This window comes from Halyomorpha halys, unplaced genomic scaffold (assembly GCF_000696795.3).
Source record: "Halyomorpha halys isolate HHAL.00 unplaced genomic scaffold, Hhal_1.1 Scaffold1024.1, whole genome shotgun sequence".
Lineage (NCBI taxonomy): Eukaryota > Metazoa > Arthropoda > Insecta > Hemiptera > Pentatomidae > Halyomorpha > Halyomorpha halys.
In genome coordinates, this window is record NW_027106221.1 from 238,874 (window position 1) to 262,624 (window position 23,751).

Genomic DNA, 23,751 nt, shown 5'->3' on the forward strand with positions numbered 1-23,751 from the left:
AATCAAAATAAACAACGAACAAACGAAAAACGACAGGACTTTTTGAATGCCCTGGTATATATATCAAGCAATATAAAATACATATATACAATAAAAACTGATAATAAAATAAACATAAACCGGATCAATACCCTAATGATAAAAATTACTGAGAATAACCACTCAATTGTTAAGGGATGGTATCATTTCAGGAATTGAGTACCCATCAGCTACAAATAATAAAAATAAATATATATAATTCTCTTTCTCGATACTGTCTATATTGAGAATGTTCTCTATATTAACATAAGGAGGTGAATTGAATATATATTGCTGCAGGTCACTCTATATACATTATATGATGGGCACTGGAGAAGAAGATGGTGTAGGCTGTTAAATATGTTGTGTTTACAGGCACTGCAGATTTCCTAATCTTGTATAATATAACATTTATTTTGCAGATATATAAATTTATGGCATGTGGGTTCAAGATTATTAAACGGCTGACAACTCGCGGTTTGTGCAAACTAGTATTAAAAATAAAATACCCTTCAGGAGAAAAATAAAGACGACCGAAGGTTCTATAGACTGGGTTATTATTTGAATTTAGAGCTCTATTGATGTCTAGAGACAGAAGATGGTTTTCCATTTTTTCTATTATGGTCTTATTTTGGTTTTGCATTCCCGTTTTGTAGATCTCGTTTAGTTCAGTGAGACTATTAGTTGCTGTGGCTAGATTGAGAACTTGTAAGACCCAGTTAAAATCAATGGGAACTTCTTGCATACTTCTTAGTCTATTGAAACACATTTGTGGATATCTGTCCTCTGGTAGCGTTGGCTCTCGGAGAAGTTAAAGTACTTGAGGCGTGAGAGCTTGCGATGATTTTTCACATTATTTGAGAGCGTATCATGTCGACAGGAAAATACAATTTAGTCGTGAAGAAGTTTTTAGGCACTGAGAAGCCTCCACATTTTTCCGTTAAATTAGCAAAATTTAAGTACTTGCTATACTTCTTCGCTCAAGGAACCCAAAAGTGAAATTGCATTCACTGTTAATTCTTCTCCATGTATTATTATTATATTTTATATTATTTTTTTACAACATTTACTAGACAAACGCTCTAAACTGCCAATCCATTACAAAAGACTGATCTACATGAAAATTATAAGGCCTATCTGGACATACGGAGTTGAGCTTGGGGCTATATAAACCATCAAATTCCTCACGAATCCAATCCTTATAGTCCAAAATCCTTAATGCTCCTTACTTTGTCACGAATCAAGTCATCCATCAGGACCTCAATGTCTCATATGTTGCCGATTTGGCCAGAACCAGATACCAATCCTTCCATGATAAACCTCTCAACCACCCAAATCCACTTCTTTCTAACTTGGCTTTTCCTTCATTACCTAATAGGATTATGGAATCTGAAAAGAAGATGGCCTCGAGATCTTCTCCTCTAGAAATGTTATTGGAGTTCTATCAATGGATAGATTCTCCACATGTTTGTATGTCACCTACAGCAAATTTACTAGTATATATTTTTATACAGTTGTAAATAACAATAAATAAATTATTAAAAAAAAAAATTATTATTTTTTCAATTGAATTAGATATTTTAAGCCACCCATGTATCTATTTACATAAATTCTAGCTCTATCTTTTCTGTACTCAATACATTTATCGAATAAATTCAGTTTAATGATATATCATCCCCCCCAAAAAAAAAATATCGACATGTCATTGAAATATTACATGACATACACTCGAATACAACACATTTGGTCAATCTAATACTATTTATTTGTTTTAATAGCAACAAACTTTCAATTCCTTCCATTTTTTAGGTAACCTATAATCTCTGATGAATAAACATAAAAATGATAATAACACATGAAGATGAATAAATGAGTTTTAATAAAATAGTGTAAACTATCGTAGTCAATATTTCGTATTCAATGCCTTTAGTTAGCCTGTTTTTGTTACAAAAATGTCTATTTGATTTTCGTGTGTGCTAAACTGGGTGTTAGTGTGTGTAACGGTGGGCTTCTACATTTTGTATGAATTTTTAAGTAGTTTTTAGTCTTTGTCCGGTCAATAATCTAATCTAATCTTATTTTGAGGTAAAAATATTATGTCAATTGATGATTTTAGACCAATATTGATGCATCGATGTTTCAATTTTGTTTGCCATTTCCACTTAGTTGTCCAATATTGGTTTCTAATGAAATATACTATCTAACAGGATATCCTATTTCTGCTTCAATTGGTAGCAAACGTTTTCGTACCCCAAAGGGATATCAATAAAAGTTAACCATGCGACAACGAAAGTTAAATAAAACTTACAGTAACACATTAATAAACACGAAGATATTATTTCTGCTAAGAGGAAAACAAGCATAAAGATATTATAGTCAGTAATACCCTATTTCGTTTATCCATTTCCATTATGTACCTAGATGATTACTATGATGGAGACTAACTCTCTCCACGCATGTCAAATACCTGTGTTACAAATATTTTTATACTATATTTCGATTTTTAGAACAGGTTGGAATCAATACTTGTCGTAGAACCTTTCTTTTTATTTACTTTTTTTTTTAATTCCCCTCCCTTGCCATCTCTGGCATACGGGGTGCGGGAGCAGTGGGGTAGTGCGCTGGGGTTTGCGCATGCCACTACTCCCTAGGATCACCAATTTTGTTTTCCTTTTTTATTATTTTGTTAATTATTCAATTATTTTTTTTTTTTTACTCTGGTGCAACCCAGCGCTACGTCTGATGGAGCTGCACCTTGTCCACTGCATCCCTCTGGGTGCCTCCTGCAGTTACCAGGCTGGTCTAGCCCTCCTGGTCTCAATCTGGATCAGCTTCCTCATCTTCTGGTGGCTCGCCGATGTTGGGCGGTCAAGTCCTTCCCATCGTGCTCTTTTTATTTACTTAATGTCATATTATTTACTCTACTTTCGATATTTACAGGAAAAGAAAATAATCAATAAAGATATGCCTATAAATATAAAAAAACGTTATAATATGCCATACAAACCAGAAGAATAATAAAGAATGTGGTGTGTTGACCATGACACCATAGTGTTGCAAATTTTATAGCACATTTTAACTTTTTTTTCTAGCATAGGGACATGATGTGCAGTTGCTCAGTGTAGAGCTTAGATCGGGAAAATGTCCACATATTTATTCAACGAATAAAAAAATTGATACAGTGGGCGCAACACAAAACTTCCACTTTGTGTTTGAATTCATTTATTTGAATATAAATAATTATAAACTACATGAATTTCTAAAAACCACAGATAACCCATGTTCGTTTCAAAAACAGCAATTTATTTACTGAATTTATTGTCATACATATGGGTAAGTGAAAGTAGAAGTTATAGATATTACAACACATGGCCGTACGTACCCAGAGGGATGTAGGAGAGGGCAGCAGTGAAAACAATTATTAATTTTATAAAAAAAAAATTTTCAAACAAATACTAATTGTACTATATAATAAAGCACTGCGACAATTATATATAATGTTCTTAAAATTTTGGTTTCATTCTCCTTTCCCGCACTGAGATGTCACAACCTGATCGACTATGGCTTGTCCCCCCCCCAACCAGTTTTGATCCTCGGTACTCCACTGGTACAACATATTCTTATAGAGAAATTAATTACCATATGATTTTCCCCACCTGTCTCAAACGTTAAGTAAATGTGTTTTTCGTCACTCTCCATTATCTTCTACTACTGCTTTGTTTTACTCGTGCTCCATCTGAGGAAAAACAGTTGTTTTTTTTGTGTTTGACGTACTCCATAGATTTCTTTGAAGGCGAGGTTATTTTGAGACAAATCTACTAGCTTTGGGACAGCTCGTAGGGCGACCTTAGAGAAGAAAGTAACCCCAGTCTACGGTACGATCTTAGGAATTCAAATTCAAATCAAAACTATTTTTTTTTGTTTTATGAGATGACCCACTATTAAAGCGAAGCAACAAAGTTTTATGTATTAATTTTTCATAACATCCAGCTTTCCAACGGTATATCTTTTTTTCTCCTCTAGATAATTATTAAAATTTTCATAGTTTGTACTTATCTATTCTCAGATATATAGGATAGTATATTATAGCAGCACTGCAGGGTGTAGGAACTGAAGGTCAAAGAGAATTAAATGAAAGCTCGATTATTTTTTATTCTTCCAAATATTTAGGCTCAAAGTGTGGTTTAACTCAAGCTCAAAAAGTGCAAGGTTTAACAATCATTATGTAATAAAAAGAGAAACAAACAATATTTTTGAAGATAGATACCATATTATTACAAGGAAACATGCCTCGCGTCTTAAGTGGCGTCGATCACAACATTCCACATGACCGACATAAGAAAACTAAAATTTTGCAAACTTCTTCTGGTTTCCTTAAAAAAAAAAAAAAAAAAGTTAAATAGTCTCAGTAAAGTGATTCTCACTTTCAGTTGATTAATTCGAACAATCGAATATGAAATAAAACCCTTTATCTTCAGTTTTACTGCTGTTGTGTTTTCTAAAACGATATTTAAATAGGTACCTGTCTACATTTTTAAACTCTTTTCAGGCTCAAAATAAAAACGATTTTTTGTGCCAGTAGCTCATTTAAACATTGAATTAACCAACTACATCAGTTTTAACATATTTCAACAATTAAAAATATAAATGGAACGCAGCAATTCGTTGGGTGATCTTTATTTAGGTAGAAGGTTATACCTTATTTTGGTTGTTTATTATATACAATATTATTTTTATTATATTTCACTTACTTGAAAAGTAATCAGTTGAGACCAGTTCGAGGCTTTATTTTTTTAACTGTTATAAAAATCGTATTATTGATTTTTATCAATTTATTATTATTAATTTGATCGAGTCTGGCACACGGAACTGCTTTACAAACTCCGTAGATTCGTACCTTCTACATACTTTCTCATCGATTGATTATTCCAAGTTCCTATTCTTCCCTCAATATCAGTCCGCTGGTGTTCCTCAAGGTAGTATCCTCGGTCCCATCCTTTACACCGTCAATACAGCTGGCATTCCAACCAATTCTAACACTATCCTCACCACGTATGCTGATGACACATGTGTGCTAGCTGTGAATAATAACCCTTTAATTGCATCCCAAACTCTCCAATCCCATATCACAGCCCTCGAAGAATGGTGCCGTGATTGGAGGATTAAAATAAATCCCATCAAATCACCTTTATCCATCGTCGTTAACCTACCGACTGCCCTACAGTCTCCTTTAATAATGTTGATCTTACCCCTGTCGAACAGATCCGCTACCTTGGACTACATCTGGACAAACGACTAACCTGGAATCCTCACACAAGACTGAAAAGACAGGACACTGCACATCGATTTCGACTATTACAGCACTTACTGCACAAACGGTCTAAACTTCCAATTCATTACAAAAGACTGATCTACATGACTGTAATAAGGCCAGTCTGGACCTACGGAGTTGAGCTTTAGGGCTCCACTAAACATTTAAATTCCTTTCGTATCCAATCATTGCAATCCAAAATCCTTCGTTAAATTCTCAATGCCCCTTACATTGTCACAAATAAAATCATACATAAAGACCTTAATGTTCCATATGTAACCGATCTAGCCCGAACCAGATATCACTTCTTCCATTACAAGCTCCCTAACCACCCTAACCCACTAGTTTCTAACCTTGCTTCCTCTTCCATTTCTGACAATCCTCGGAGGCGCCTGAAAAGAAGATGACCACGAGACCTGCTAATGTAAAACGTTATTAGAGTGCTACCAATTGGTAGTTTCTCTACACGCCTGTAACACTCCAATTTAACTAAGATCAAATTTACTAAATGTATTATAATGTACAGTTGTAAATAGCAATAAATAAAAAAAATTATCAAAAGATGATTTGAGTTTTAAAAAATATTGTTCTGTCTTTCACAATAATCAAAGTTATTAAAAATTCATCTATATTTTTTATTTATTTAGTAACCCATACATAGAGCCTATTTTTTATTTATTTTCTATTTTTAGTATTAAAAAAAAAGACCAATTATCAAAAATGTATTGATTCGCATTCGAAATAAGATCATTTTTTTAACAAAACCAAAAATTGTGACAACAACGCGTACGTTATGCGTTTTATACTTACTGCTTTGTATTGAAACCAATACTTGTCCGTTTTAACAGTAATTTCTACATAATTCGCGATAGCCATATTTTCCCATGCTATATATATACATACTGATAGTGAAAGTAAAAATATAGATAAGTGATAGTATGCATCACACAACTTTCACTTACGACTCTACTTCGGCTAGAAATTATTTTCATAAATAGATAAGTGAAAGTAAAAACTGACAATTTTCATAACACCCATGGAAGCACGAAAACATTTATTTATAAATTAAGTTTATTTATGCGTTTCCGTTACTCAGCACTACCTTCTACGACTTGTTGATATTATTTTTTCTAAAATATGTTATTTTCTAACCGTACGTATATTTGTCTATATTACTTGTCTTATTGAAGAAAAATCGCTTTTACTCTGGCAATTTTTTTCTACTTTATTTTAAATCCCAGGTGAGGTGGGGATATTACACCTGGAATCTTAGATAGCGTAATTTTATTTTCGTACAACATTTATTTTTGAGCTATACTGATTACTCACACAATTTTACGATACTTGGTTATTTTCAATCAGAGTACCTTAAAACGTGTATTTCCGTTTTTTACAAACACATACTAATAAACTCACACTTTCGGTGTATTTCGTATATGTCCATTAAGTCTGTAGTAAATGTCTATTAACTAAATTGCTATATTATTCGATAAGTAAAATTAAAATTTGATCAAAAAAATAAATATTTGTCCATTACGTGATGTACCAAATCCGAGCCAGAAGTCTCTCCCTCTCCCATTATCTTACGATTTTTCCCTTTAAGGGTAGGGATAACCTTTTCAGACGCATTTTCCCTCACACGCTTGTTAGAAGTCATTATTCTCAAATATCAGATTGAGATCTTCAGATTTGGAACAAAAGTCACAGTCCATTTCGAGATAATTCTCAGAACTCGACATGACCAATCGCCATTTCGTTTCAAAATGGCGGCAGACCATTGACAAAGTATAAAGTGTTTTGGGAAAGATTGGAACGCATTTTGGAATAAAATGGCCTATTGTAATGTAAACATCCGAAGAGCTTCCAGTTCCCTGTTTTATAATAAAGTACGAACTAATATTATTAATCTTGTAGTTTGTATTTGGCAAAATTTCACTAACTTATACAATTCTGCCAGATAATTTTTTACTTTTAAACTCGTGTAATTACACTAATAGTCGTCCCTATCATAAAACAAAATGTATTAGTGATTGTACTTTATATTTTGTGTACTTGTATTTATGGACTAATACTATTGGCATTCATTATGAAATAGCCCCCTGGAGTAACCTGAGAAAGTAAAGATAAATGGGCACTATAATTAAAATATTTGACCTAAAGACTTATATTTCAGCAGTTTACATGATTATAAGCATAGAGCAATTTTTTGTAAATTACAATCACTACAAATACCGAAACAAATATGACTATCAATTCTTAATTTTCAAGCTAAAACTACTATAGCGTATTACATTTATAATTATAAAAATCGTTTTGAAAAATAAAATAAAGTTGTCTTCTGTTTTAGGCTATCAGACAGCTGTTTCATGAGGAAGAAAACCCATCCACATATACATTATTTTTTATTATAAAATGTTAATAACTAACTGTATCTGACAAAAATCGTGTACTTTTATTAAACTGAAGCTTATTCTGTATAGTTTTTTGTAAAATGTATTGCTTTATGTTGTAAAATATAGGTATACACAAATACACACAAAGATACATTAATGTTTTGTTATTTTCATAGTCTAATAGGTTATAAATTTGTAAAAAATAATGTTATATCTTTGAGTTATATTTTAATATTATTATTCAACCCAATATAAAACAAAAAAAATGTAATTAAATTTATCTGATGATCGAAATAGCTATAAACTTATGTACCATTATTTCTGTTCCTTGATGACATTAAGTACATTTAGAAATAAGGCATTAAATACTGTTTATTGTTTATATATTTTGTATATTTTTGTCAGTGGCTCACTACTGATGATTTTTTAAATAGATTAACATAAATATTTAGTTGTATTTACATAAGCTATCAACATTTGAAATATTAAGGAAATATATCTAAATAGCCACTTATGTATGAAGGGTTTGAGATGTTGCGTAGGTAATATGTATGTTGATATGTGCCATTCAAATATATAAACATATATTACACATATATGTGAGTGTGTGTGTATGTATATGTATATACACACACATACATATATGCAATAATACAGACATATATATATATATTGCAGTTTCAAGATGTAATTTGTTTTTATATCAATGGATTTTATTTTATAGGAAATATAATCTGTTATTACTTATTGTAAATATAATTTTAATTCTAGAGGGAAAAAATATTCCACCATTAGTGTTTGTATTATTGAAAATAATCAATTATGTGAAATGGATCAATAACCTGTGTGACATTCATCTTTGCTCAAATATATCTTTACCATAGTGTTTCTGTCTTTATCTTATGAAAGTTAAATATATGCTTTATATTGTAATGCTTATTTATTTTTTATTCCAACCATAACTCTCTCTTTTCATATCGTTAAAATATATATGAAAAAAAATAATTTGATAGAGAATGGTGCTAGTCAGAGATGAAAATAAAAGGTAATATACACACAAAATCCTAAGCTATTGAAACAACTTTGGTGATGTTTCGCAACGTTATTGTTTGCACAGTCATGCCATACAATAAGAAAAACAGTTTTTTAGAACATACACTCTCTTCAGATAATTGTCACAAAACAACAAGTACATAGTGCAATCTCTGACTAATAAATATTACAATCAAAATATGGTTGAATACACATATTACTGAGAATTCTCAACTGCAGTGTGTTCTACATTATGATGTTATCCTGTTCAGATTTGGGGAAGGACTGAAATGGTTTTGAAATGAAAAAGAGGTGTGTTTAGGTTTCCCCACATGTATCACTTTTTTTTGGTTTATTTCTCAGCAGGTAGTCAGTCTGTTGTTGATATTTTATCTGTTTCTTTTTTTATGTTATTATTTGTGTCATTGTGTATTTATTAGGTTAGAATAATATAAATTTAAATTTTGTACATCTGATTTTTTATTAATGGCTTGATTCTTATGTTTTTCTATTGTGATCATTTCTTTTAAATTTAGATTGAAGTTGTTTTTTTCTTGATATATGATTTTTGGTTCGTCAAATTTAAATTTATGTCCTGTTTGTTTAAAATGTGTAGTGAGAGCAGTTTGGTCAGGTTTGTTTGTTATAGAGGTACAACTATATTTTTGTTGATATACCCTTCTTTTTAGACACTGTTCTGAAGTTCCAAAGTAGGATTTACCAGTTTTCTTCACAGGGGATTTTATACATAATATTAGATTGTAGTTCTATTTTATCCTTATCTTTTGTATTGGTGTAAAGATTAGATAAAGTGGCTGTGTAATTAATGTGTTTTTGTATGTAATTGTGTAATCATTTTTGTCTTTGTTATTCTTTAGAGTTTTCGATATTCTCTCTGTAAGTGTGGGTATATATGGGATTGTGTAGTATCTTTGGCTGTTGGTTTCATGGAGTTTTGGTAGTGTCAATGTTTGTGTTTGCTTTAGTACTTGACAAACTAGTTTATGTAGGTACCTATTTGATAAGAAGAGGTCTACAGCTTTGTTTTCTATTGTTTTTTGGTATTTGGGGATGTTAATTTTCGCGCCCGGTTTATTAAATTATTAGTTGTGTTAATTTTGTATCTTTTTGGACATTGGCTGGTATAGTGTATGTATTTTCCAGAGTGAATAGGTGTATGTGTATAAATAAAAGATGTTCCAGTGTACATAGATTCACTCCCCCTCCTCTGCCTGTAATTTCAAAAATTTCTAAATTTAGATTTCATTATAATATAAATGTTAGATTATAACAATGGCCTGTAATCTTTCTTTTGACGATATTGTTGATTTTCTAACTATATACAGCTCTTCTCTAGTGCATCTAATTTTATAATGTGTAGTGGAATGGACTATGTCTGTTCACGGGTTCTAATAGTAGATTTTAAGATGAATTCAAATCGAACCATATCTCAGCATATTCATAGGGCGTTCCCACATCATAAATATGCAATTACATTTTCCCTGAGGATGCGATTGCATTTTTCGAATAATTATTGGTAAACCATTTTTTTTTAGACTCCGAACTTTGGAAATAAACAGGAATGTTCATAAACTAATTAAACACAAACATTGTTTATTTAAACTTTCTGTCTTTGTACCTTTATGAAATTTCGTATATATATAAAGGTTGTTTGAAAAGTTCTCGGGATCACTGCTAGATGTCAGTGGTAGAGCAACGAGGTTCCCGCGTAATAATCACACATCCTTTGTGAGTGAACACGTGGCATGAGTGATAGTGACGACTCTTTGTTGTTATTTTGTGCGTAGTGATTTGTGACGATGGAAAAACTGAGATTCAAGCAGTGAATAAGTGCTTTGTAAAGAAAGGTATGAAAGCAAAGGAAATTCATGCCGACTTTCAGAACACACTAGGGGACTATTCAACTTTTGCCAAGTGGACCAGCGAGTTTAAATTTGGTCGAAGTCCATTAACAAGGAGCTCGTCTTGGTCGTTCTGCAAATTGCATTTTTTCTCTAATGAACGAGAATGCTCTTTCTTTTGGGCACCATAGTGCCTCTTTTTTTTTTTTATGATAGAAGGGATAAGAGACGTTATGACAAATAAATCTAAACCAAATACTCAATTGAAGTATGTGACTAGTTCTTACATTTTTAATTACAGCTCAATTTAGACTGTATTTGGAGTTTCAAAACTCCTGTTTATAAATTTTTGTGGGAGGAGTAATTATCTGTAGCACTCTATGGGCATGTTTAGAAATATAAAATCATAGCCCATAAAATATCTCAGTACATTAAAGTTTATACCTAGCAACCTATTTCCAATGAATGAATTTTACTTTTTTTTTTTTTTTTAGTAAGTGTTTTTACATCAAGGGGTAAAAAGTTTTAATTTTTTTTGTTTTTGTTTATTGGAGTATAATGTATTTTTTTGTCAACAGCCGATGGGAATTTCACTTAAAAATAATTGTACACATAAAAAGTTTTACCTAGTCTAAATAACAGGTACACTAAAAAAGTAGGTGTAGTCCTTGAAAAATAGGTGATGGACTGTTTTAGGTTCATTTTATTCAAGAAAAACCCAAAATTGTCTCTTAATTTTCATTATATTTAAAACTAACAGCCACAAAAAAAGTAACAATCCCTTCTTTAGAGCCGGTTAGATTTCCTTCAACTTGAGCCATAAAATAAATGTACAATAGTTCCTCAGCAATATTTTTTCAGTTTATTTTGGCAGATATCATGAAAATATTATAGTATTTGTACATAGATAGTCTTGAAATAATGTATGGTGCATTTAACCTTCAGTATGAGCAATGATACATATCTGTGTGCTTAAGAGTACCTGGGATACTAAATTTTTGTTAAAATAGTACTTTTTAAAGGTGTACTGCATAGTGTCAAAATCGTGAAAATGTTAATAAGCTGGACTGAAGTGACAAACATAGCTGATATTAAAGTAATAACTGAATTATCAACTTCCAATTATTAAATCAATTTATACTGTTAGTACAATACTTGGTTATTAAGATTACTGTATGATATGAACCAATGATTTTATTTTTAAAACATATCAGTGTGATACAGCGGATTACATTAGAATTTCATCTACATAATTCAAATAAAGCAAAGAAAAGTATAAAATTGGGAGGTGAAAAATTGCACAACATTATTTAGTTTGGTGTATCAGGTTAATATCATACCCCTCTTTACCTTCATCACAGTTTTGGCTAACTCTTCAACATTAACCTATTCCCATATTTCAGCACAATTCTTTGATTCATGTAAAATTCGTAGGAGTTCCACTTTTGGAAGCCAAAAAAGAGGCTTGGATGGTTCTATAGAATTGAAGGAGATGGTTGCTAATAATTTTATTAATTTAATGGAAATTCAGTCTAGATGAAAACATTTAGTGCATGATTTCAATATGTGGGTAAAAGGCCTTTGGAAGAAATGCATGACAGGAAAAGTCGTCCTTATTAAATGATGTTCAAGAAAAAAAGAGAAGAAGTTAATGATGAAGTGATAGAGGAAGCAGACATAAAATAGGAATTTAATTCGTCCGGTGAAACTGGGAAAATTGTTGAGGGTAGGGATAAAGATGGTTCACAAACAGAAAGTTTGTGGAGAAGTAACCATTTTCATTTAGAATCATGAGCTAAGGGCTTCATGGAAGTAGGAAAACTTAGTTCACCTGATCATTATGTGATGTATTGATCCACTGATGCTATCAATGTTTTCACTTCCTACCTTTTCAATATCCTTGATACTCATTACACTCTTGAAACATCTACTTTAATCCACTCCATACACCTTAAATCTGTCAAGAAATTGAGAATCTGCAGAAGAGGGATGATGCTTTAGACACAAGGCTTCCAGATGACAACTAATGTAAAAGGATAAATTGAAATTCAAATAAAAACAAATTTCTTCTTTGGTCTCGTATGTAAATTTCAATAAAGGAATTTAGATGGTCACTTCTTAAGAAACTTGGCCAACTTAAGCGATTGTAAATTCTATGTGTTGCTATATGAATGATGAATCATTTTAAGTTTTCAAACTTCTCAAACTTTATTGCATCAAACATTAATTGTTTTTTGTAATTTTACATATACTACTCCATCAGGCTGAAGGCTATGAACTATATGATTTGATGATTATGCATGAAGAAAAACATACTTTTAGAAGCATGAAAAAAATGTCTACAGACACCAAAAGAAACAGGAACAGAAAAGATTCATGTCAGTAATGCCATGCTAATTAAATCCTAAGATTCAAAACTTAAACACAATAATTTAGGTGACACATCAGCTGATATATCAAAGACCAACAATACTCTCACATTAACAATAACTGTAACTATACCCTTGTGAGTTCCTTTGTTTCAAGTTTTTTTTTTATATGAATTTTTTCTATACTATTAAATACTAAAAATATATGATACAAGAATAAAGAATTTAACTAAAAGACACATATTTAAATGCAAGAAAAAATTGTTTAAACAGTTATGCTTGGAAGGGGTATATAACAGAACAACTTTATGAAGGCAGACAGTAGAAACTATCTTTGTTCTAAAGTACATTGATTTAAATACATGAAAAAATTGTTTTTTAAAACAGTTATGCTTAGAAGGTGTATGTGAACTGAACAACTTTATAAAGGCAGATAGTAGAAACAATTTTCATTCTAAATTGTGAATAACAACCAAGAAATAATGATAATGTGTATTAATGATTTTGGACTACATACTGGTAAAATAGTAAATAACAGTTTTATAGATTGTAAAAAATTAAAATTTAAAATATAGCACTTACTATTTTCCAAAGGGTGCTAATAGTAATCAAATGTAGTAATTTCAGGAAGTAATATCACCCTTCAAACTTTATACACTTTATTCATGGACAACATTTCAGATCAAATAAGTCCATTTTCTACATCACTAACATATGAACAATTTGTAAATATATATTATCATATATTTAACTGTAAAATTAAAACTTTTTTAACAATTGTAGTATCTAAAATTACAATCATAATAAAAAAAAACTTATTATTCTTATAACTTAATATTTATGAGATTGAGAAATATCAGAAATCAATTCTTATATTTTTTTAACAGTATTATCATTAACAGGCCAACTCTCTCTAGTATTGTTTACATATAATTCAGTAAATAACACTTTAATTATCATTATATTCAATTTTACCCTTTATATTTGTAATATGTTAATCTAATTTATTGCTATAGTATATACCAAATTTTAAATTATAACGATCATATTTTGTGAAACCTTCACTGTGATCATAGAATTACATATTGAAGCTCATGTTGAAATTTATTGTTTTAGTCATTAGATTAGCATTACTTTTAATTCTATTTTTATTTGTGCTATTAATTATTTTAAGGTAGTCTGTGATTATACTTTTATTTCTAGGTTTGATAAAATAATTGTTTAATCACTATCATTCTGTATTTTTTCTACTTTTTTTTTTTTTAACACAAATCCTTCCTCATTTGGACCCTAACTTATTCATCAGTCTAAAAGGATACAAATTGTTCTTCAGGATATGATACATACTGTTTTTATGTCTTTCATAAATTTATTATCAGTGTCCATAATAAGCTTGCTAATAATGTTCTTAGCTGTGAAGAGAATTTCAAGCCTACGATGATTAGAATAGTAATGTAAAATTCTAAACGGATTTTTTTTTTCTGGCTCAAAATGTTTCTGCTTTATGGCTACCAAACACAATAATCAAATTAAGATCTATTATTATATGGTTGGTTAAAAAACCTGTAATGAAATTAAATCTCTTATAAGCACTATTTAATAACTTTAAACGTTGTTTATCATTATAATTTGTTGTTATGATAAGCAAATTTTCAATATATTTTGCAAAAAATAATGGTTCATCTTCTATTTTTTTTTATGTTCAGAAATCATCCACTGTGGATCACCAAAACTATATTACCCATTCCTAAACCATTCAACTACCAATAGAAATCATTGTTAGATTTAATGACACACACACACACACACACTGTCCAAAGTTTGCAATATATATAAATATATTTTGGAAGAAAAGTGCCAAAATACAAACATACCATTTTCTCTTTATTTGCATAAAAAACATTCGTTCCAATTTTAAAAATATTTAGTTTCAATATTTACCGCAATAACAATGTATTTTTAATTGGGTTCTGTAACTAAAAATATTCTTGATTCATAACTAAATGATCAATTTTTTCCAACAAACAAGACATGTAGTGTTGACTTAAAAAAAACAGACTAAATGTTTTATCAGAAGAATTGAGCGAGATATAATCCCAAATAAGAAAACTTCAAATGCTACATTAGTAAAATTCCATTTTTTGTATTTTGTGGTACTCTTCTTCCAAATGGAAGACTAAGGAAAACTCTTCTAGACTAATTACTTTAAAAACTCCATGGCAGTTATATTTAAACTTAAGAAAAAAGTGGACCAAATTGTAGTGCTGCATGTAGGATTAGTAAAGGAGTCGGAAAAAATGATAAATTAAGTATTTACTTTGATGGTATAAAGCAGAAATTGATTGTATATGGCTAATAGTTTAACATGATATATTGAGGCTGAAAATAAGTGAAGGCAGAATTGGATGTTTTCATCAAAGCAGAGGACCTTCTACAAATCATTAAATCAAGCAAATATTGATGTCTCACATATCAATTAGAAGGAATCAGAAGATTACTGGTCAAAGATGAGTGTAGCTCCAAAACTGTAATTTTGATGAATTGTGGATGGTTTAGAATTAGAAGAAGGCAGGTTCAGTTTTGCCACTGGATGAAATTTTGTTAAGTGAAGATGATATCCAGCAGTTGGTAAGAAGAATTAAAAATTGGAAATCTCCTGGTCCTAACAAAATTCCAAATTATTGGTTAAAATATTTTAACAGCACACATTCAGTATTGGTGCCATATTACCATAAATTATTAACCAATTCATTATACCCCTCGAAAACTTCTGCTGTAAAGGATTACCTCACTTAATCCCTAAATCTATCAAGAAACATCTTGATTCTAAAGATTTTTAGACCTATAACAAGCCTAAATGGGATTTATAAATTATTCACCTTCATGATCAGTCATAAGATGTACATATCAAGAAGTATGATATAATCTCAAAAAAGCGACTAGGATGTAAGAAGTATGCCAAAGGATGTTAGGAGCTGTTAGTGATAGATTGTTCATAGCATCCTAGATATCAAAGAAACAAAACGCCTCTATTGCCTGGATCGATCAGCATATTGAGTACTGTTCAAAAGTTTTTAAATATAGTTTAAAATTTGTGCTTAACCCTTCACATTAGTTCAGGTAGGTGAATATTTCTGGCAATAGACAAGTGTGAAATTCCAAAATAATAATTATATGAACTGGTATAATCCATGAAGGGTTAGGGAGGGGTCCAATGCTTAGTAAGAAAGTACTGTTTCTTGAACAACGGTTACACAAGGAGTTGATTTTTTTAAGATTATGCTCAACTGCCAGATTTTTTTCCATTTTATAATGGGCTGGGTGGGTACCAGAACCCACAGGGTTGACTCATGTCTAGAGTAACAAAATACATAATTATCTGCCACTTACAGATTCGAACCAGGGTCCTTGAAGTTAGTAGAAATGTGCCTTACACACTGAGCTATCCCACTCCCTAAACATTTATAATATAATGATTTTTAAAAAATAAAATAAAAAAGGAGCATACAATTTCTATAACAAACTTTTAATTACACATTATGAACATGGCGGAGGGAGGGGCTGTTTAAAGTAAAACTAACACCTAACCTCATGTGCATAACTTACAATTATAATTATATGTAGTTAGGTAAAACATCATACCGCACCCAGGTGAGAAAAGTGATATCTAAACAATTAATTGTTAAGATGAGATAGAAAACTTAAGAGTGTAACCATTATGAGGGACTATTTCCTAAACAATTTGGGGATGGTATTTTAACCATAAATAATGTTACTACTACAGCCAAACAACTCTTAGTTTTTAATAATGATGGAACACACTCGGAATATCGATAACCCAAAACTACATATTCTGTAAAGTGTCACTTTTCTTGTAGTAGTGTGATATGCTCTATCCACAATAAAAGTTTTTTTTTTTTTTATTATTTATTTAATGTATTTTACAACTGTACAAAATAATACAATAAGTAAATATGTTGTATGTTTCATATACACTTGAAAATCTTGGGAAGGAACCATCCATTGGCGGTACTGCAAACATTAATTTAAATTAGAAGGTCCCGTGGCCATCTTTTCAGACGCCTCAGAGGATTATCAGGGATTGTTAAGGATGAAAGATTAAGAATTAATGGGTTAGGATGGTTAAGGAGCTTGGAATGAAAAGATGCATATCTGTTTTGGGCCAATTCTGCAACGAATGGGATGTGAAGGTCTTTGTGAATGAGTTTATTTTTAACGTAATAAGGAGCATTAAGGATTTTGGATTGTAAGGATTGGATGCGGGAGGAATTTGATAGTTTGGTGGAGCCCCAGAGGTCAATTCCATATGTCCAAATTGGTCTGATTATCGTAGTGTATACTAATTTTTTGTAGTGAATGGGAAATTTAGACCATTTGTCAAGTAAGTGTTGTAGCAATCGGAATCTACGAGCAGTTTCTTGTCGTTTCAGTCTCGTGTGTGGATTTCAAGTAAGTCTTTTGTCAAGATGGAGTCCTAAGTATCGAATCTGTTCAACAGGCATTAGTGGAGTATTTAGAAAGGATACTGTAGGACAGGAGGGTAAAGGTTTATGACGTAGAGTAAAGGTGATCTGATGGGATTTGTCAGGATTTATTTTGATTCTCCAGTTTTGAGTCCATTCTTCAATAGATGTTATGTGTGTCTGTAGTGTTTGTGATGCATCAGTTGGGTCGTTGTTTATAGACAGTATACATGTGTCATCAGCGTATGTTGTTAGGACTGTGTTAGAGTGGGTTGGGATGTCAGCTATATAAACCGTATACAATAAAAGTAACCCACTAAACTCTTCTAAACCTGGCACATTTCTCACCTATTATTTGGCCTAGAAAAATACCAATTTTTTATTCAAGAGTAAACTAACCCATAAAACGAGGTCTCTGGAACTTGTAAGAAATAAATTTACAATTAACCAACGATTTAATTAATGTCAAACACTTGAAATAATGAGAAGTAAACTCTCCATATTATCTACAGTATAATATAAGAGTCCATGTAAAATTAATCTTTTTATGAGCAACTTTATTTGGTGATGAGCATGGTAGCTCCTCTAAATATAGTAATATAAAAGTGATTTTCAATATTGATAATATAAAAAATATTGACAAGAGGGAAATCATAGGGGGTCAATCCTTTATTTTAGTAACGAATCTATTGGTTTTCAAAGACAAAACTTATATTAAAATGATTCATAATGTTTAAAACTGGGCATTTCATTATCAGGAAAACAATTAAAATAAGCAAATAAAACAAAAAAGTTTAAATGGGACCTGTTACAATTTCAGAAGTTATACGAGTTTTTTAAGATACCTTCCATTCAGTACATAAATGTTCTGGTCAGAAATCAGAGAGGGGGTCAAATCAACATATTTTGTCAATAAATGAACTAGATAATAAACACATTGTGTATTTTACAATTAACATTCAAAGAAATAGTGAGTGAACAACATTCATAAGAATTGAAAAATCTTCTCAATGTCTCGTCTTTCCAATACTTAAAAACCTATGTACTCATTTTAAGTATGTTGAAATTCAACAATCAGCTCTTTAACAATGACCATTTAAATCTATATCAAACTAGACATAAAAAATTGTAATGTTCAGTTTAGGTACTGTATAATAAAGAAATTTTAAAATACTATCAGAATTACAACATAAAAAACAGAATTTATTAAAAAAGCATATGATTAGATTTTAAATAAAAATCTATTCATTTTTAGGTAACAGTAAAATATATTCTAAAATAACATTTTTTTTTTTTTGGACAATTTAAAATTACAATCAATGATAAATATATTATTATGACAGTCACTATTATAAATTAAAAATGATATTTTTTACCTCCTTTAAAGAAGACTTTCACATATATTGCCCACCATAATAGCTGGGAGTGATTAACAGCAAACCGTTATTGTTTTGGTTTCACTTTGAAACAGCTCACCGTTGCAACTAACTCCTCCACTATTTAATTCTATTTTAAAGTATTGCAAATCAAAATGTTGTGCTTAACTTTAATAGTTTTCATTTGTATCCCAAGGGCAGAAATACACACGATGACAGAGTTCCAATCTTAATCAATTAATACAAGGGATTTTGTCTGGTATTACAAGTTTAATAGTAAGACTGGAAGATTTCTGTACAAGATGTTAACAATTGATTAGTTAAGGAATAATTTTTTATTTCTAATTAGAAAATAGCATATGTTATGTTGATCAATAAACTACACATTAATGTCCTACTTCTACTGAGTAATGACTTCTTGTTATAAACTCAATAGAAAATATCAGCCTTTATGATATACACTATATAATGATATATTATTTTAAGAATTGAAGGTATCTTTTACTTTAAATTTAACATTATAGTAGATTTTACATTTATTTAAGTACAGTAGTGACTATTATTACTATGACCATTTTAGCAATAAATATATATTTATAAATAAACCACAACAGATACCGTTTTATCATTATATAAATACTTCAATTTAACAAACATTTAGAGATGAAATTTTTTTTTATTATTTAAGATTTAAAAGATTTCTAAATAAATACCTTGAAGAAATATTTTGATTTATTTTCAAAAACGAACCTTTGTAATTGACCAAGAAAAATAATTTTTTACAAATTTGTATAAGATCTGAAAAGCAATGAATACTGTTCTTATTTCAACCCTATAAAATTAGTAGACTGCCGATAAATTTCTGACTATTTTTCATTTAATTTTGAGCGATCTCACAAAAATAAAGGCGCAAACTGTCAGAAATCGTCATAAGATGATCATTATCATTGAAACTCTTCTTTGACACACTAAAATGACCTATAGCCACCACCACACTACTAACCATCAGACTGCTTCATGAGCAGTTGAGAACAAGCAGTACCAATGAAATATAGTCCAATCATTTCCCTCAAAGAAGTCATCAATTCTTAGCAATCACTTCGGGCTGGTATAGTGGGTATAACCAGCAAAAGTCTACCTTTATGAGGAATAAATTAATTTATATTACATTTACAATTTTACTACCAACATACTAAGTAAAAATAAAGGATTAAATAAATTAATTTAAACAATAATTGTTACTTCTCAAATATTAGCATTACTTTAAAATTTATAATAAATTATCCATCAGTAACTACACTTATGACTTCGTAATTAATTAAAAATAAAAAAATCTTTTGGTATATCATTAATGAGAGTATAGACAATCATATAATACAAAAACAAGTAGTATAAGAATTAAACCTTATCAACATATAACAATTTACACGAATGACCTGTAGCCTTGTACTCTTCTTGTGAAGATCACAAAATATCACCTGGGAAAAAATAGAATAATTAAAACAATAAAAAAAAAAAAACCCTAACATCTATTGATTAATTTATTCCTTAATCCTTCAGAAGAATTTATTTGTAATAAAGAATGTCTTTGTAAAGCTGTATACTCTTGAAAACCATTTAGAATTGAGACAAAAGGTTTTTTGAAGGTCATAAACACTCACCATATTTAAAATTTTACTTTTAATTAGTTATATAACTATTACATTGCAATGTATTTATATGAATAAGCAGGATTGATGCCATGACAATACAATTATATATAAACAAGAGAAGAAACTGAAATAATCCTTATTCTCTGATTCCGTATTGCATCACCATTTACCAATCTAAATTCTCTAGGCAAATCATCTTTCTTTATAGATTACTTTTCTTTCTTTTTTAAAAATATTATGGCCTTGAACTTAGTTTAATGTGAGCAGATACTGTTCAGATCATAAAAAAAACAAACAAAAAAAAACTTAGGGAGATAAAAAGTATTTGTACAAAAAAGGTGTAAACTGAATAATTTTATGAAATAAAAAAATTAGTGATTTTTGTTCTCAAACTGAGTGGAATAGTTGGGATAATAAGGCACTGGTCTCTTTTAAATCCTAGGTAAGAGTCCAGCTATGGTAGATAATTATTTATTCTGTTATATCAACCATGAAATGGAAGAATCCCCCGGATAATATCAAGCCTGTATGAAGCCTTACCCTTAATTAGAGGGAAAACCAAGCCAAAACATTGGACTACAAGACAAAAAAGGTGGCGTATTTCATACTAAGGTTTGGGCATATAAAATAATCTTGTCCATTGGTCTGAAATGAAAAATGCACCATCCCAAAGCTTCTGAAATAAAGAATAATGGCCGAGTGAATACAAAATAGTTCCAGAAAGGAAAAGAAAAAATGAGCAAATAAACAGTAGTAAGAAACAAGGTAGTTCTGAATTTGTCATATGTTGTTTAGGTTTGGATTGGATCAGCCTTTATTTATTGAAAATCTAAATTTTCGACCTCGGCAGACAACCAGGTTTGCTTCAATATCTTGGAAATTATCTACCACATTAAAAACATGCAAACCTTTTTTAATGTTAAGTAAATTTTCTAGTTGAACTTTTACAGAGCTCATTTAGTTTGTCCAAACCTAAGTATGACATTATTACTTTTATTATCATGGGTTCCAGCACTTACTTTTCAATCATCTTCAATTTTCCTTTCATGCATTGTAGATCCCAGAAACTACTCTATATATTCAAAAATATTTCCCTAACAATAAAGGAAAAGTAAACAACATGAGCGACTTTTTCTAGACCTACAACTTTTCATATCACATACCAATACCCATTACTTCTGCTCTCCAAAAATCCACATGATTGCAGTCTTCTGTCAGACCTTTAACCACTATGCCTTCCCAGGGGCCAACAGATCTCTTTGTGTTGGTAGTAAGAAGCGAGATCAGCAGAGTCTACCTAAATTTAAGAGAAGGAAGGACAACCTCCCTTTAGAGAAATTGAAAAGGGGGAAGATGTGGATATAATTTTTGTATGATGTTTCTTATGATTTTATTGTTTTGCAATCAAATTAGACCATTCCCATGATGATTCAGTCCATAGTTTAAAAGTTATTAATGATTATAGCTGAAAAACAAGGAAATGTCACAGTATTTTGCAGATAAACGATATTACAGCAACAAAATTATAATATAGGTACATATATAATAAGTAATAATTTTAATAATATTAAGAAGTAATCTAGTTCCTTTTCAAAATGAAGTGACCCAGAAGGTTGAGATGAGGTTTCCTACCAACCAGCAAAAAACTGAAGTTAATGAAGGAAAAATACATACCTATGCAAAATAACAGCAATAGAATTAGAATTCCATTACTAAGTGAAAAGCTGAAGGTAACCTTAACTTAAGTTCAGTTAGTTTCACAGAACTTTTATACCATGATAAAACGAAGTTGGTTGACATGTAAAAACCAAATTCTACAATTTGTAGGAAAAAAACTCTGTAACACACCATAATATAGGTTTTAATGAAGAGATTTCGCATAGTTTCTTTCAGAAAAAATCCCACAGAACGTAAACATTTGCCATTTACCTCTTGACTAGATGGTACAGCAGAAAAAATTAGTATTAGAAAAACTGAAAGTTCCTTTTGGAACTCAATTTTTGTTGAAGTTCCTTTTGGACTACAAATAAAAGCAGAAAAAGTAGGCCTGCAAATATCATAGGAAAAAACAGTAGTAAACACTAAATATGGAGAAAAAAAAAAAGTGACCAGAAAATTTAAGTATTTGGGGGAAGAAATATGTCACAATGGTTCTGAGAAAAAAAGCATCTAAGAGAAAATCATAAAATTAGAAAATTTAAGCTTTCAAACAGGTAAAATTTACAATAAAAAGAACCTCTCCTCCAATCCAAAGTTAAGGCATAACAACATTGTGATAAGGTCTGTGATTTTATACGGAGTGGAGACCACTTGCCTGCTTAACTTGGAAAAGCTGCTAAGAATAGAAAGGAGAATCTTAATAAAAGTCAAAGGGCCCGGGAAAACACAAGAAGGTTACAGGCTAAGATCTAGCAAAGAGATCTACAGAAAAATTAAAGACCTGGAAACCGAGATAAGAATCAGAAGATGGGCACACGAAAAGGATGAAGAACGAAAGATTGAACGAAAAAATCTTTAACAAAATTTTTAGCTACAAAAGCACGGGAGGATACATGAGGCAGATAAGAGAAGAATTAAAGAACCTTAAAATTTCAGATACTGACTGCCTAGATGGAGACACATAGAGGAAAACACTGAAAAATCTCACCAATATTGGAAGAGGAAAAAAGAGGGGGACGAAGTGGTCCGAAGAAAGAAAAGATAGGCAGTCGAGGATCATGAAACTGCAATGGGAAGAAACAAAATCAAGAATCCGAAATGATATTCGCGTGGTTCTTAGTGGCTGGTACGTGATTGAAAAAAAGAAAGATTATTTTTGTTTAATTCAAAAATAGTTTTTCTTTTCTTTCATATTGATTATAAGTTTATATTACAAATAAGTTTTTACTTTTAAAATTTTTTGAGGTTTATTTACTTCCATCATTTTCAATAAATTATTATTTATTTATTTATTAACGATTGTACAACGTTTTGGGACCACTGTCCCATATTCATGCACTATAAAAACCTATAACAATAATAAAAACTATATAACACCAATCTTCTACTTTATATATTTTATTTTATACAATAAAAGTCACCTCATGATTTCATATGGGAAATCATGTCCTCCATTTGTGCATCTTCACTTCTCTCTGGCACAGCTATCTTTCTACATTTTTTACTATCTCTTTGGACCTTATCTCTGGTCCAGTGTGCTGTTTTGGTTACCTCCCTGTTTTTTATTTATTATAAACTTAGTGATTTTTTATTTT

General features: G+C 30.5%; 2 protein-coding genes across 3 annotated transcripts in view; one reads left to right on the forward strand and one right to left on the reverse strand.

Moving 5' to 3' along the window:
- LOC106687913 (uncharacterized) overlaps positions 1-8,655 on the forward strand; it is a 106,455-nt gene extending 97,800 nt beyond the window's left edge. The window contains exon 3 of the mRNA XM_014432081.3: positions 7,677-8,655. The gene's annotated coding sequence lies outside the window, so the exon portion shown is untranslated. The remainder of the gene's footprint in view (positions 1-7,676) is intronic.
- A 9,731-nt stretch (positions 8,656-18,386) lies between these two features.
- Positions 18,387-23,751, reverse strand: part of ZnT63C (zinc transporter 63C) — a 46,099-nt gene continuing 40,734 nt past the window's right edge. For both annotated transcript variants that reach the window (XR_010842637.1, XM_014432072.3), the window contains one exon: positions 18,387-20,323. The gene's annotated coding sequence lies outside the window, so the exon portion shown is untranslated. The remainder of the gene's footprint in view (positions 20,324-23,751) is intronic.